The following is a 17,152-nucleotide window of genomic DNA, read 5'->3' as shown; positions in this document are numbered from 1 at the left end:
TCAGACCAGTGTTAGGGCGACATAGGCCTCAAGATGACAGCTAACCTTTTATGGTCCGAGTCAAAAGTCAAAAAGTTACAAAGAAACAATTTTTGTTTTTCGTGACTATAAATTTACTATTTTTTAAAAAATGTTTATGCTTAAAATAAGGCTAAATAATTATTCTCTGAGAATTGAGGTTATCACAGCGGTGAGTCCGAAGATGGCTGTCTTCTGGGTTGTAACGCCGCCTAGTCTGGTAGAAGTTTACCGACGTTTCAGAGATCCTGCTATCTCCGTCATCATCATCTCCCTGATGTTAGAGTCAGCAAGGACCTCTGAAACGTCGGTAAACTTCTACCAGACTAGGCGGCGTTACAACCCAGAAGACAGCCATTTTACCGACAGTGTTTGTAGACGTGTACTAACCGTATAATTAGGCTAGTGCCTAAAGTACCGAGATTTAGTGATGATAAATCACCAGCAGGAAAGTATTAAAACGCAAAGAGACTACACTGACATTATCATAATATAATTCTTCCAGAGAATCTTCGAAAAATCGGAAAAAAATTAGTCGTGTCTCAAGGCTCAAACCATTGATCACCGGGATGCGAAGTTGACATAGAAGATAAAATGTGTCTTGGTCGTAGGTTGGTGCACATGCGAAACACTTTACGCCTGTATTTGATTGGTAGTATTGTTTGTACGTCTGCGGCAGACGACTCCAGTCACTGTCTTATTGACCTTAATGACCTCTGCCTACCCGCTGAGGCGAGGTCGGAGAATGTATCAGACGGAATCTTCATGTTGGTGTAGCTACGACTCCAAATATAGAGATCAAAGATGATTTCCCCGCAGCTTAAAATTACCGGTACCCTATTGTAGCATTCTAATTAAATCTAATGGCTGTCATTTCGCTATCATATTATAACCTTAACATGCGTTAAGAATCCACAGTAAACAGAACTTATGCTAATGAAAAGCAAACACTTTAGGATGCATATTAATTTTGAGTGTTGTTTTTAGGCCTGTAGGCTAGAAATCGTAATCTAAGAAGAAAAGGTACAAAATGACGAATGATTTTAAGAAGGAGAAGAAGAAAAAATTGGGACGGAAATAATAATAATAATTATTATTATAATTATTATCAGAGCAACTGGAACTGTCTCCAAGTCACTCAGAAAATGTTTGGCCAACATCCCGGGCGAACACATCAGGGAACTGCAGAAAACTGCCATTTTGGGATCTTCATACATCATTCGAAAAACGATGTCGTAAAATATATAGTCATCTCTAACACTAAAATTATATAATACATGTAACACTTATTAAAAACAAAATGTATTTCGGAAATAGCTGCTGCACTCTGTACCTCAGGGGCAAGGTTTGTCTCGGGTACATAGAAGTAAATACCCTATAAAGTGGTGAATAGATAGGATTCAATTCAATTCATTTATTAGGGTGCTTGACAACAGTCAAAAAGGCCAATAACAGCCAAGCACTAGCAACAATAAACATAACAATATAAACAAACGATGAACTAAATATATAAATGTACAATATAATAATGATAATATATCAATTCATTAATTTATTGCAAAATAATTAACAGTAAATGAGCTAAATAATATGCCTAAAAGTGAAACATTAAAATATAAAAACAAATAAACTAATTATATAAATGTACAAATAATTCAACTCATTTATTGCATGGTAATCAATAATAATAATAATAATAACAATAACAATAAATCTAAACGAAAATCTACAGTAAAATGCTAACATGTCTAAACAATTATATTTAGGGATCTAGGTTTACAGGTCCCTAGTGTTTACGTGAATGAAAACTGAAAGATTCCAACGTTAGGTTCATTTTAAATAATGTTTTTGGCGGTAAATTGCACAGGCTGCGTTCCATTGTAATCTACCAACTGGTGACCTGCTCCAGAATGTAAATACAGCCCCTTCGTCACTACAAGTGGGGTGGTTTCACCCCCATTTCCGTCACAGCGAAGTTTTGCAGGGGTTTACAAAGATACAGCAAGACTTTGAAAATAGTTCGCATCTGTTTTAGTTTGTAATATTGTTACCTATCGTGCTCATAGATGTAATACGTGATTTGTTGGTTTTGTTTCTTGATTTTGTTTAAGCTGACACAAATTTCACACACAGAATGTGAATTTTGAAATAATTAAGTAGAACACCCCCCCTAACCCTCCGTGATGTATTTGACCTCTATTTTGGGTATCGCGTGTGCACTTAAGAAATCAGAACGATTACAGATGTATGTTTAACATTACAGTAATGTCACAAACGTGAAAAAATACCCAAAGCGTATTTTGTGACCCACGCGTACGTTTTGACTGCCTTTTCTTTTTGTAGAAATAGACAGTTCACTGAATTTATACGCGTGTTACACCATGTAATACCGTAATGGCGGTGACAGGTAGCTCTACAAATGGCACCATAAAGAAGTATCACTTTGAGAATACGATGTAATCTTCCTCAGACACTTCACTGCCTTTAGGCGAAAAATATATTTGTAATGGTAACGCAATACGAGGTCACCCCCGTCTTGATCGGAGGTCTATAGTACGTTGAGCTTTCCTGGCGTATATATATTATAAACTTTGCTTTTTCTTTAAATTTATGGCCGAGCTCGTGGGAGTTGATATCTCTGCTCTATGCCGCACAATAAAGAAACCTAAGTTTAATTCAGATCATTCGGTATGATCTTGGAGTATTTGTAATGAACTACCTGTGAGAAAACACGAATTTAGATTGCCTTCTTTTTGTGTTGGTGGTATGGATTTATGAAGCTAGGCTCACACAAACGCTGCTTCGTGTAGGTGGAACCCGCTGAACAGCTGAGGCCGTCATGGACTGTTAGGACCCTTTGTTACACATTTCGGCGTTCCGTTCGATCTAGTCTGGTATCGCTCGGTCATTTCCATTACAGGTGCGTTCTCACAGTTGGGGCGAACAGTGGCGGGCGAGAGTTAAGAGACAGACCCCTTAATTAACTCGCTACCTTGGCGAAATTTCAGGTCCCCACGGCGACGGATATGAAGATGACTGTCTTCTGGGATGCTGTGTCTTGTAGTCTGGTAGAATTTCGCCGACGTTTCAGAGGTGATCGCTGCCTCCATTAGGCAATGAACTGATTACGGAGGCAGAAACCATCTCTGAAACGTCGGTAAACTTTTTTACCAGACTACACGGCGCAGCTTCCAAGAAGACAGTCATTTTAAAATACAAGGTACAGGGTGTTTAGTATTAAGCTAGTCAAATGTCTTGATTTTATATGTCGTCAAATGTTCATTATCGTTTTCACATTAAGTTTATAATTTGGACTTATCCTGAGTTATTAGAATCCAGTTGGCAAATCCATACTTTTCTTCAAGATATGTTCTAATATTAGGCCTGTCCTCCCATTTACACCCAGATCTCCCAGATGGTCTATTTCCTTCAAAGTTTCAACTTCAGTTTTTCACGAATTTATTTCCCCTGTCCTACCGCGTGTCTCTACATTCTTTATTTCACAACCCTAACAAATCTGATTGAAGCAATTATCATGGCTTTTTTAAGTAGGTCCTGCGGATGTGGTGATGTTTTTCGAACTGACACAATTTCTACGAGCCTTAAAACAAGTGATTTATGAGCAGCACATGCATTGAAATGTAGTGGAGTAGAAATCACAAAGTCCGTATGGCACTGGAACTCTGCCGATGTCAATGTTCTTATAACGCCACTGAAAACTGTCAGAAACCCAACAAAAAAACACTTGAATCCCAAACAATTTCCAAACTGAAAAGTCGTGATTCTTTACAGAGAACGGGTGTGCGACACACAGCGAAGAATGTCACAATTATTCAGGTCTCCGATATACTCGAGCGTCGATTTTCCGGTTGAGTGTCCGTGTCGTCCCTTAATCAGTAGAGGGGGCGACCGTAATTCCATATCCGCGGCCGAGCGGCGTCCCCGCGCCTCGAACTAGAAACAGATTCCGCCGTAATAGCATAAGTAACGCAGCCAATCCCATCGTTAAATGCAAAGAAGTTTAGATTTCAGGTTTTCACGACTGCGAATATGAGGATGGCTGTCTTCTGGGACAAATTAATTGTCATATAATTAATACTCTGTCCACAATTTCTAGTAACTAAGGCCAGTACAGCTTCTCACTACTTTATATTTTTGTGATATAACCTCAGTGCTTCGCACATTCTCCATGTTTGCAATTTTTTTCTTCATAAAGTGTTTTTACTGCCATTATATTGTTTTAGATGGTATACTAAAATTGCTTTAGTCCTGATCATTTCACTAACCCGCGCAAAAGTATCGCTGCTATCGCTTCCATCTCAGAAGTTTGCCCTGTCGACATGTTGGTAATAATGGTGGTAAAAGTTTAAAACGAACAAGGAGACGTGACGTGTAGTGTCATGACGTTCCTATAAAGTCTCATGAAAACCTGTAAATTTCTGGATAATTACTTAGGGATACGTAAAAAATAATGTGTAAAAACATATTATCCTGTTGAATAAGGAAAATCTGCCGAATATCTAAATTTGCGTTTTTTTTACGAAAACTTTTTGTATCGGCATTTCAGGAACTCTGAATTTACGTAATTAAACTTTTTGTCCCATGCTGTGATGTAAACCCCCGCTTTTTAATGGTATCTGCAGCGCATTCTGAGTCTGCTTGTGCAATCTGTTGATTCTCCTTCTCTTTCTCAGTCACAAAGACAATTATCTCCCAGCAGAATATCACCACCTGAACATGCGCGCATCCATCTAACTGGAGGGCAACTTCAGCAACACATTTCGTCTCAGGTTCCACGTAATTTAAATGACTAATGTACGTGTAGAACGAAGTTCTCTGTTTAGTCAGGAAACATCTTCGCGTTCAGAGAGGGAGCGGACGTTTGTTAATAGAGCACAGAGCTTCGACAGGCTGCAGAAAACAAAATAATAACAATTGAATAACGTCGGCCGTGTAGTAATTTGAGACGAGTTTGCTGATGTATAATTTGGACGTATCTCTGGACGTGCTGATGCTAAAGAATGGCGATTATGTGGCCCGATCTGTAACGTGAGGCGTACGAAAAGTGGTTACAGGACCTAACCACTCAAGTGTCACGTTTTACTCAGGTCAGTTGGCTTCACTGCGTCTTTCGCTTTCTCCATGGGTTGGCTGGAATAGCTACTACCCTCACTGGATCATATATCAATTTATTTAACCCTTTGAAGCTGAGGCTAGTCTTTATATAAGAATTCAGTTCGTACCTCAAAGAAAACAACTCTTCACCATTACAAAGATCAACTTTTTAATGTTGTTTAGGGATATAATCGCTGTTTGCAGTAAGAATTACACGGAATCCATAAATACAAAATAGTTATTGGCTGTTGAAGCAGGTGGTACATATAGTTACCACCTGACTTTAAAAGTTGAGTATAGTTTAAACTCTGAATATGCTTTGTCATCATTGTTTCTTACCTTTTCTTCAGAATACGCCGTCAACAAGGTGACAATGAAACAAAGGATTTGAATTGAATGAAACAGCTTTTGTCTTGTGCTTATGATGTTAATTTATTGGGCACAAACTTAAATTGGCGTATTATAAAGGAAATCACAAGTGTTATCAGATGTCATGAAGAAAGGTGTTTTAAAAGCAAAAGCAGAGAAAATTAAGCTTCCTATGTGTTCCTGTCCTGTCGCCAGACTTTAGTACAAAGTCACTTTTAAAGGCAGCTTAGTAAATTCTTTGAAAATATGGCAAAGTTCAAATACCTGCGGAAGAACGGTAACAAATCTGAATTCTATTCACGAATAAATTTGGAGGAGACAAAAATTTTTAATCTGTGTTCTTCTCTTATCGTGAGATCAAGTTTCACACTGATATAAAAAAAACTTTATACAGTCCTTTTCCTACCTTCCTTCCTACAATATTTGAAATCTGCCACATTTTCGAAAGATTTATTAGTCACCTTTATGTAATAATTTTGTTCTGTATCTGTTCTGGCTTTGAGACAAACAAATAATGTCTGTCACTGCCCTGATAATGGAGGCAGCAAGGACCTCTGAAACGCTGGTAAACTTCTAACAGACTACACGTTTAATAGTCCAAGAAGACAGTCAAATAAAAGTTTTATAGTTTTTGAATAAAATATGCTCATGTTTTTCATCGGTCAGACGTCTTCCCCGGAAGACAATCGTGTAAAATCTGCAGGTTCAAAGAAAAGAATGCAAAAAAAGTCCGCCATTTTATATCACCATTCTCTGAATATATCTGAGACGATTACAGAAATAGAAATGCTAGTTGTCGGCTTGCAGTTCCTTGATATTTACGGGAAGAAACGTCGGTAATGAACTCAGTGTTCAGGGCCTTGTGTGCAAATTATACCGGTACGTACATTCAGTGTCTGGTAGCAGCAGTTGCCGAAATTACAACTTTGCCGTCCAAATGTTAGGTTAGAAAATCGATCTCAAGAAGGAATCTGTTTGCCTGTAGGGTTTGCTCGTGTTTGTGCGTGCGTGCGTGTGTGGTTGAGGAATGGGGGTACTCCAGAATCTCTGAAGTCAAAATACACCGTGGTAAGAAAAAATAGTACTGAACTCATTGTGATAACTGAAATTACCTCTTTATGAGAACGAATTAACTCCATGAATGACATAATTCTTGAGAAGTTAATAATCACTGAACTAGTCAAGTTCCTCGTCGTTTTAACCTGTAGAAACCAAATCTTCAATACCACATGTTTCTATCCTGAGCCAGATTAATCCAGGTGACGTCCTCATGTCCTGTTCGTTTAAGATTCATTTCTATATCATAGTCATAAGCCTTCTAAGCAGGTAGTCTTCAGCCTTTAGGTCTTCCGACCAAAATTGTTTATGCATTTCCTGTTTCTTTCAGGCGTGCTACATGCCCTGACCTTTTAAGAGGATGTGGCAAAGAATATTACTTCCTTGTCTTATTAATTTGTATTCATTAAATGTTACCATCTTTAACATATTTTGTATCATTTATTAAACGTCCGTAAATTATCCTATCTTTATTTTATATGACGAAGTGTTTCAAGAAAAAAATTATTACATAATCTTGGAGATGTGGGATACGTAAAATATACGTTATATTTGCTCTATAATGACCGAAATTAATGTCACCTGATAACTTTTAGTGTACAATCTGAATACCAGTTTTTATAAGGATCTGTAATTTTTTTTTTAAGATGAAACATGCGGACAGACACAAAGGTACGTATGCCATCTTAACGTCCGTTGTATGTGTTTTGTGTAAAAGACGAGCGAAATATAGTTCTCGTTTACTGATTTTCGTAACATTCACCGAATAAATTTTAGATAATCCACTGACGAAGACGATTTGAATTTCAAATACTTAGAACGTAATTCTTTGGCTGTGCGAAATTGTTATACATCCACTGACGTTTCTATGTTTTCCTTTCGTAACGAAGAAAACAATGATGAGTGTCAACGAGTGGACGTTTCTCGACGAGTCGTATCTGATAAAAGCAACATGTAAAGCGATACGAAATTGCGAAACACTGGACTTGACTTTTAGCATGGACAAATTATCTTAGACACTTAACTTAATCCGTTGTCACACGGTACCAAGATGGCGCGGCAAATTGTGCAGGCGAGTGCAATATTGTGTACAAGGAGCAGTAAATCAATCAACTGTCCGTGGTAGTGCATTAAAATTTATTTCTTACGGAAATGTACAATGCTTCCGCATTGGAGGTTATGTCGTGACAACAGGAAAACTAATCAAGAAATAACACTCTAAAGTAAGTTGAAATTTCTTGTCCGGATCTTTAGAATTTCCCCCCCAAAACTCTTCAAGGTGTAGTGGCAAAGAACAGAGGTAATTTAACGTTTTCCCTTTTTTAGGTTTTACAGTAACATAATATGCAAGTATTGTTCATAATTGTCTTTAACTCTTATGTTATATGGTTTAATTTACAAATAAATTAGCTTCTGTGAAATCGAAATATCTGTTATGACTAAATAAATTTGTATTCCATTATAGTGTGGTAATTAACATAAACATAACAAAATATTTGGTTTAGGTTAGGTTAAGAACTTTAGTAGGTAATATTTATTTTTTTTAAGTGTTGAAACGAGGGCCATATTTAAAAATAGGATTTAATTTATTAAAATTGTCTTAAAATGTTCGGAGTTACCTGAAAAATTTCAAAGAAAATTCAGTCACGAATTAAAAATTTATATGTTAAAAGGACAAATAATATTTGTTTATGAAATAGTTGATTTATAAATATAATAATGTTTAGTTTTGTTTATTTATTTTACAGAACGTCTTCCCCCTCCAAATAAAATAGGCCTGAGTACGAAATTACACCATGAAAAGTGAGTGTTCTGCAGTTTGTAACTAATTAAAGCTTAAGTTTATTATAACTAAAACCTGTTAGTTTTATCTGATTCAGTGTCAGTTTACTGTGAACGGGTCGCTTACAGAACACACAATCTCACTGTTGCCACAGCTGTTGAATACCGAGACGCATATTCGAAGAGGTCTGTCATTCTTAGTGCCTCTCCCTTCGCATTACCACACACGAATTGTGAAGTTGTCACACACAAATATGACATTTTGTGTTTTTATCAAGCATAGAATTGTACCATTTTTGAGTACGGGTGACATAGTTGAGTTAGATAAAATCATAGTACTCTTAAATTAATATTCTAGCGCCTCACCCGTGAAATTGCGAAATCTAGATACACCCAAAACATTAGTCACGCACTAGAAAAATATTTTGTTTTAATTTTTTATGTTTTGTTGAAAATGATGTGTACATCTTAATGTCATGAAGGCGCTGAGCGAAACAATAATGTAATAAAAGTTATAAACCTGACACATTGTCTCACGTACGGAGTGAGAGGGATTCTGTCCTCCATTTCAGTGAGTGCCAATTACTAGGCTATCAATTTCTAGTCCCCCGCTCTCACCCACACACAAATCTATTCAGTGTGGAGTAGCTCAACATGAATAATAACATAATTTATGTTGTTATATTTTGCTGAACCACCCACAAGTAAAAATTTTGTTTCGGAATTTTATTTCTGTAGTGTAATTGCAAGCGTTTATATTTTTCAAATGTTATACATCCTGTAATTATAATCGGACGGCGTAAGTGTTATGGCAATAGTGCAAAATCGGCTAAATGCTATGCTATATAACATGGTGGAACGAGCCTCGGGCAACGAGATCTATACACGAAAAGTCTGTTCTTCTGCCTGGCAAGTTACATTGTAAACCAACAGCCTTTAATATAAGAAATCTGTGTTACGAAATTTACGTCATCTCTTTTGCCCAAAATATGAACGTTTTACTTGTAACATAACCGGATCCATCCATAAATCAAAATAGCCCTCCCAGCTACCTGTCTTAATTACAGTTTTCAGTAGAATATTGTAATACTTCTGTTAATAATGAAAGCAAAATGGGATTAATTTGTATAAGAGCCCTGTACCACCGGCTGTGATTGATACAAGGTATTGTCCGTAATCCAGCAGGCGGTTAAAGAAACTAACATGTAAATAAGGCTATTACTGGTCCATAGACGAATTAAATTATTCTCAATGTGATACAAATTATAGGCTCCTACATTCTGAATGCTATTACGCATCCACTGTGATCCACGGTCAACTGCATGTTATGTAATTTACATGTATTAAAATAACATACAAAAATACTATTAAGTATGCAAGAAATTAAAATTACGTTCATGGCGCCGAGTTGTGCTTGAAAGGCTGATAGTTGCTAACGTAGTTATGAAATGTCTTGTCTTCTATGGAATCTGAAGGACCTTTAATTTACTGTGTTCACAACAGACCATATCCTAAGTCAGATTAATCCAGTACCTTTGTAGAGGGCCGCAGAAAAAATTATAATGCCGTGCATAATAAGTGAAACTATTTATAACTTATTTGAAAACGGAAACGGGTAATAACCGTGTTTCTCCATACAGCTGATTTTATTGTAAAGACTGTATTTGTCAGCTGTCAAACAGTTTTGATTTTGAAGGCATTGATAATTGTATAAAACTTCAGTTATTAATAGCCCAATAATTTTTTGTTTTCGTGTATATATAGGCCTATTTATTCCCATGTTTTTGCCCCTCTCGAACTGGCCAATTACCAGATTATGTGAAAGGCCGCAAAAAATTGTTGCGAGGGCCATATGAAGCCCACGGGCCGCAGGTTTCCAACCCCTTTTGCGGAATAATTCCTTGTCACATATCTGTGTGTAGAGTTTAGATACTAAAGTCCTCGTTAACTTGTTTGGAATCACAAACCACGAGGTCTTAGATGTTAAAAAGTCTCTGACCAAAGTGGGGCTGGGAGAGGATGAATTACGGCCTAATTCGTGAGTTTGCTAAGACTGTAGGGAAAATACGTGAGAGACAAAATGGATGGCATATGTAAAAAAATGTCTAAATTTTATTTTTACGTGTTCCAACCCACGCATCCTACTTAAGCCACGTAACGTATTGAAAGGCCTTAGAGCCGCGTGCATATAAATCCACCCCACTGCACCCACCTAATAATTACAATGTGCAAGGAGAGTATAAATGTGTGAAATTTGTATGGCGCTTGGAGCTGATTGACTACGCTTCGTTTCTTACATTGCTAATTAACATCTCAAAGCGCCCGAATCCGACTTTAAATCCATAAGACCTTACACTATCGACATAATTTCAGCTCAGACACTGTATTGTCCAGTATCACATAACTTGATACGCCGTACTTTGAGGGCAGTTCAGTCCATTGAAGTCAATAATAATCCTGACGTCTACTGTGATGTAGCTTTCTTGCTCTCTTTGCTGCCGTAGGTCTGTCGGTTTGAAAGCTACTTAATTCTGCCATGCGCTTACGTTCGGTTCGCGGTCCACCCTAACCACATGGACGCCACAAACACAGACTGGTTGACGCCTTCGATATTGGTCTCTCTCCTTATTTATTCTTATCTTTGTTTCTTTCCATTCCCCCTTTCTGTCGCATTTTCATTCTTGCTTTTTTGTACACTCTGGAATATTAATTGTCAGTGTAAGCATCTGAGCAGCTCTGTTAACTGTGTCTGATCTGTATCCCAAACCACGTCACGATAGGAATATGTAATTCAGGCTTGATGCTTGATTCGCCTACGGACAGACTACTCTTCAATTAGTTTTATTTTGTAGTCGATAAGTATCGTATCAAAAACATAGGTCTTCGTACGGAGTAGCAGACTCTCGGCTAGTTTATCGTAATAAGACGCTAACAGACCTGATTATGAATTACGATCCACAGACCGCATTTGGCCCAAAGGTTAATTTCAGGAATAGAATTTAAAAAACATTAACATTTAACAAAAGATTCAAATAAAGCTCTTGTGTATGATGTAAAATTAAAAATTTAAGCCGCAGGGATATTATCATAGTATTTTCTAGTATTAATGTTAATAATCTTTGTTTTCCAAACTTTTTCCCTCTTTAATTTAAAGTCAAATCAGTGTCACCGGTTCCAGTTGAGTGGAGCGCGTGTGACCGGAAGTTAATTTGCTGTTAGCCACACAGTGCCAAAGGGACGACAATATTTAATTTCGTCATCCTCCGATAGCACTTCAGAAGGTGGTTCATGAGATGGTACACCAAGGTTAGGTTAGGTTATCAGGAAGCGACGAAGAACCGTCCATTGCTCATTATTTGTACCTACAAAAAATCTTTTCAGGAGATCACATGGAAACTGTGATGTAATTTTATCAGAACACAAAAACCAAATAAAATAAAATAAAAATATGGAAAATGGAACAAAGAGAAACACCAGTTTCAAATGCTATATCAAGAAGAGAGGAAACGAGATTGTAAGATCGACATTAAACACACAAGAGGGAAATTTTGTATTGCAAAATTGTTTCTGGTAAATATCGACGAGTTCAAATATGGATATAGTGTATTCATTGTTAACACTGGTACCACGATGAAAGTGCAGGAGGAAGAAACAAGTATAAAGAGTGTGTAGTTAACATGCCTGAAGGAACTCTTCGCATTATAGGACAGTTTTGTAAAATGGCAAAAACCACAATTAAAATTTCTTTGAAATATTAACGCGTTTCCTTGACATAGACATGTTTGTGTAGGCTATTGTAATTCATTTACCTAGGATTAACTTTATGAATCAAACTTGAATTTACCCTTTTTTCTGCTGCCCCTTTTGTACAGGATCTAATAGCCACTGATTTTAGAACTTTAAGCCTCTATATTATATGACTTGATGCATGTGTTACGAATTTCCTGGTGTGTAATAAATGCAAGAATATTTAGGATTTTAATTTCTTTCCGCTCTAAATAATTATAGCGGGCTTTTGTAAACACTGAAATGGAATTTCGGATCCCATAAAACGCAGAGAATTTATTGAATAGCTAAATGACTATCAGCTTCTTAAGAAGGACTGTGCCCCATGGAGTTAGTTAAATACTTATGTTAAATGAAAAGAATATTTAGGGTAGAACTGGATCCACCGATTGTGGCCGCTGACCTTGTAGGGACTGCCCAGTATGCGGAGCACTCAATGAAGGAAGGAGTTTCCGTCGGTCAGTACAGTCTGTGTCAGTGCAGCAGTGTAAAAGCCTGATAATTGTTGTCCAGTGACTGTGCTGTGTTAACAAAATGACACCTGTTCGTTGCAACTTCATTTCTGGTCATTGATAACGCATTATATCGCAACACTCCGGCAGACAAATCACCAACGTCTTCATCAAAATAGTTTCCCAGATACAGGTCTTTAAAATTATTAAGGTCATATATTTTCGCGCTTATTTATGCCAAATGGTAAATACCTGGTTGACCAAACTCATGTAAAAATGAGGCCACGTATAGGTCGACGTCTTATGGAAGTTACGACAAAATCGGTTCACTAGTTTCCCAGACAGAGGTCTTCAAAATTCTCAGGGTCATATTTTCTCACGCTTATTTCTGCCAAACCTTAAATACCTGATTGACCATATTCATGTCAGAATGAGGTCAAGTGTAGGTCAAGGTCATATGGAAGCCACGACAAAATCGGCCCAATAGTTACCTAGATACGAGTCTTAAAAATTCTCAAGGTCATATATTCTCACGATTATTTCTGCCAAACCTTAAATACCTGATCGACCATAATCATGTCACAATGAGGTCAGGTATAGGCCAAGGTCATATGGAAGTCACGAGAAAATGGGTCCACTAGTTTCCTAGATACGGGTTCTTAAAATTCTCAAGATCATAGCTTATTTCTGCCAAACCGTGAATACGTGGTTTTCCATATTCATATTGAAATGAGGTCACGTACAGGTTAAGGTCATATATAAGGCTAGACAAAGTCGGTCCATTATTTTCCCAGATAGAAGTCTTTAACATTCTCAAGGTCATACATTCTCACGCTTATTTCTGCCATACCGTAATTACATGGTTGACCATACTCATGTCAAAATGAGATCACGTATTGGTCAACGTCTTATGGAAGTCACGACAAAATCGGTTCACTAGTTTCCCAGATAGAGGTCATCAAAATTCTCAGGGGCATATCTTCTCACGCTTATTTCTGCCAAACCTTAAATACCTGGGTGACCATATTCATGTCGAAATGAGTTCACGGATAGGTCTTGGTCATATGGAAGGTACCAAGAAATCGACCCACTAGTTTCCTAGATACGTGTCTTTAAAATTCTCAAGGTCATATATTTTAATGTTTATTTCCACCAAACTGTAAATACCTGGTTGACCATACTCATGTTAAAATGATGTCACGGATAGGCCACGTTCACGTCAAGACCACAACATGATCAAGCAAACTGTTTGAGAAATATTGGCTTCAAACTTTTAAAGGTCATTCCAAATAAAATTTTATCACGCATATACAAAGAGAACTGTAGGAATCTGAGTGACATTGCGCATATCATTTAGAGGCTATCGATTTGTCAAGGTCATTTGACGGTCATATTATATACTCAGTGCCTTATTTATGTTGGGATAGATTACGTTAATTTGGGTTAGTTTAGGTTGGGTTAGGTTAGGTTGAGTTATGTTAGGTAAGGTTAGGTTGGGTTAGGTTAGATTAGGTTAGTTTAGGTTAGGTTATATTAGGTTAGGTAGGTTAGGTTAAGTTAGATTAGGTTATGTTAGGTTAGTTTAGGTTATGTTAGGTTAGGTTATGATATGTTAGGTTGGGTTGCGTTAGGGTAGGTTAGGTTGGTTTGTGTTAGGTTAGGTTAGGTTGTGTTGTTAGGTTAAGTTAGGTTAGGTTAGGTTAAGTTTGTTTAGTGGATTTTGTTAACTTAGGTTAAGTTTTGAAAATTTTTGTGACGTTTCGACACTTATGGCCAGAACATGTCACACCGTTACAGTATGTCACGCTTTGTAAATTTTCGTCTCCTTTCGAAACTTATGGCAATATCTCGACACGCTTTTTAGCAGGTCACGCTTTGTCACGCTTACACACATTTTTCAAATCTTCTTCATATTATAACACTTATGGCTTTATAGCAAGTCATCTCGTCACGCCGTTGCAGTACGTCATGGCCAGTCACGCATTGTCAGGAGTGGAAGAATTGGAAGAGGACCGAAGAGTTGTGAAGAATTTAAAATTATCTCATCCTCACTGCAGTGTTAATTTTCTAGTGATGAGTAATTTAGTGAAATCCACTTTCCTGTGTTGCATTCCGTGGTGATATTTTATTTGGAGTGTACTGTACGCGGCCTGCTGCCATCCCTTCCAGCAAACTTCTGGTAAGTGACTCGGTCCGTGGTTCCAATTCTCAACGTTTAGCGGCCAAAAGCGCTGGAACGTAGTATATCTTCTGCTTCCGTTACGTAAAATTTTCTGTGCGAAAGCTCACTTCACATAAGAAGCAATAAATTGGTGTGTAATTCCCTCTTCTCTTGCAATGTTCATTCATTCCCGTCCCTCCATAAACAGGATAGTATTTTCAGAGCCAACTAAAAGAGACATTATTTCGATTCCAACTCAAGCACTGCCTATAACATACTCCCATGTTTACAAGCAATTGAGTTTGAAATTTATTGGCGAAGAAACACTAAAAGCATAATATCAAAACACATGTTAAAATAATAAACCAAGTTTATAGACATCAGACTAAAATTAACGTGGTATATGTAGCGCTGTTAAGTTGAAATACGGCAGACATGTTTAGTGGAAGAGATGATATTGTCGTAATTCAAAAGTTTTCACGACATTCAGTATGCAAACAACCATTTTGATTCACACAAGTCTTTACATCAAGAAATAATATAAAAACTAGCATATAAAGAACAGACAGTCTATCTCAGGGGTTCTCAACCTCTTTCGGTGGCGTACCACTAATTCTAATTTAACACGTTAAATGTGCCACTAACCAAATGCTTTCACGGAATAACTTATATATGTTAATATTATGTTTTGGTTTTATTTTTTAGTTCGCTTACCACTCAACATTGGCTCGCGTACCATAGGTTGAGAAACGCTCGTCTATCTTGTCTCTGTGGTTATAAGTATATAACTTGAATAGGGCTTCTAAATATACGTATAAAATAATGCAGAGATCTTTGTTTCTCCGTCTGTTGTATGAATTCAGTTTCAGACCATAAGTTGAGAGTGGCTGAACGTGTAGATTTTCAAGGGGTAAACAGTCACATAGGTAGGGAAACCGCTTGCAAGGTAACAGAATGGGACTAAATTTTATTTGAAATGATTCTAAAGAAGTGGATTGTGGTGAAATTGGTAGTATTGGACTGTTTGATGTCATCCAGTAACCTACCACCAAATCTCAAAAATGGAAAACATTTTTTTTTCATCTCATATTTTAATCTTTAGGGTTCTTAAATGTGGCAAGAAAGATAACTCAGTGGTGCCAAGGATACCCTAAATTTGTGTAACTAACTAGTAAAAAAAATAAAGCGTAAATGACAATTTCGAAATGCGAAATGTTAGCTTTGTCAGGCAGAAATTCCTCTGCATTGTAGCACTTTTACGTTTAATCAAAGTTCGAGTGAGGGAGACTTCTTGATGGAATTTTTTTGCATGGTTTATTGTTGTTGACTGCATAGCAGAGCAACCACACCTGGGCCTAACCAATGGTGCCCACGGCCAACCTAAAACACACAAATCAGTAGAGGAATGACACCTCATTTCGAGGCCTCACACAATGGTCGATTCTTCCCAGGTGTCTTTTAGTTCAGAAAGAAGCCGCCAGAGGCCCTGTCAGATCAAGACCTGATGATCTGTAACCAGTTTCTATTGTTGTTCCCGAAAGAAAAAAGGAAGAAATATAAAACAAATTAGGTTTTTAAACCCTTCTGCTGTCAGAACATCACATTCCACGTGTTTTTATGGTGTGGGTGAATTATAGTCTCGAGACAGAGCTACGTAGCCCTGTTAGAATGAAGAGGCGATAAATGATTTTATAGAGATCACAAATATACTAAAATGGCCACAAAATTGATTATGTAAGAAATACATTTAACAGCTTTGTGTAATTAACATCACTTGTTATAAAAGCAACTTTTATGAACAATTTTTGAAATACATGCGATTTGGGCGTTAATTATGCATGTAAAATGCCCTTACAAATCTGTGTGCAAGAATGCGTTCATGAATAGTTTTCCCGGAAGACGCGTTTGCATCCATGTGGAACGTCTATAACTATCGCGTTGTCCGTCCGTCCATACACATGGAACATTTCGAGAAAGGCTGAACGGATTTGTATTAAATTTGACACTTGAGAGTTCCACTAAAATTTGTCTACATTCCCAATTTTGGTTAAAATCGGATAATAATAATGGGCACTTCACATGAAGACCAAAATGCATTTCTATGTTCCCAAGTGACTGGGTAGAAAATTTTTGAGAACCTCATGTCTGATAATTTAAAAGTTTGTTATTATTCATCTGGCTTAAATTTAAATTCCAGGAATAGTATTTCATCTGTCATCATTAAAGACATAATTTTTATTAGCTTTCGAGTAAGACAGATTTCTTACATCCTGTGTTATCACCGCCATCTTCTAAAAACAACTGAAGTAACAGTACTCTTATGTATTTTGGAGTACAAAACTGCCTGTTGCGCACAATATACTCTGCCCATAGCAGTAAATTGGTTAGTTAAATAGACTTCAACAACAAATGT

At 37.1% G+C, this 17,152-nt stretch overlaps 1 long non-coding RNA gene across 3 annotated transcripts in view; it reads left to right on the top strand.

Annotated features, from left to right (window-relative positions):
- The window catches only part of LOC110834742 (uncharacterized), a 276,144-nt gene that overhangs the window by 252,985 nt on the left and 6,007 nt on the right, over window positions 1–17,152 (top strand). For all 3 annotated transcript variants that reach the window (XR_015533920.1, XR_015533919.1, XR_015533921.1), the window contains exon 5: window positions 8,307–8,361. This is a non-coding gene — a long non-coding RNA (uncharacterized LOC110834742). The remainder of the gene's footprint in view (window positions 1–8,306; window positions 8,362–17,152) is intronic.

This window comes from Zootermopsis nevadensis, unplaced genomic scaffold, assembly GCF_977971745.1.
Source record: "Zootermopsis nevadensis isolate Lab colony 2312 unplaced genomic scaffold, Znev_1.0 Znev_ptg000007l, whole genome shotgun sequence".
Classification (NCBI taxonomy): Eukaryota; Metazoa; Arthropoda; class Insecta; order Blattodea; family Termopsidae; genus Zootermopsis; species Zootermopsis nevadensis.
The sequence above is the reverse complement of the archived record's forward strand: the minus strand, read 5'-3'. Positions and strand labels throughout refer to the sequence as shown.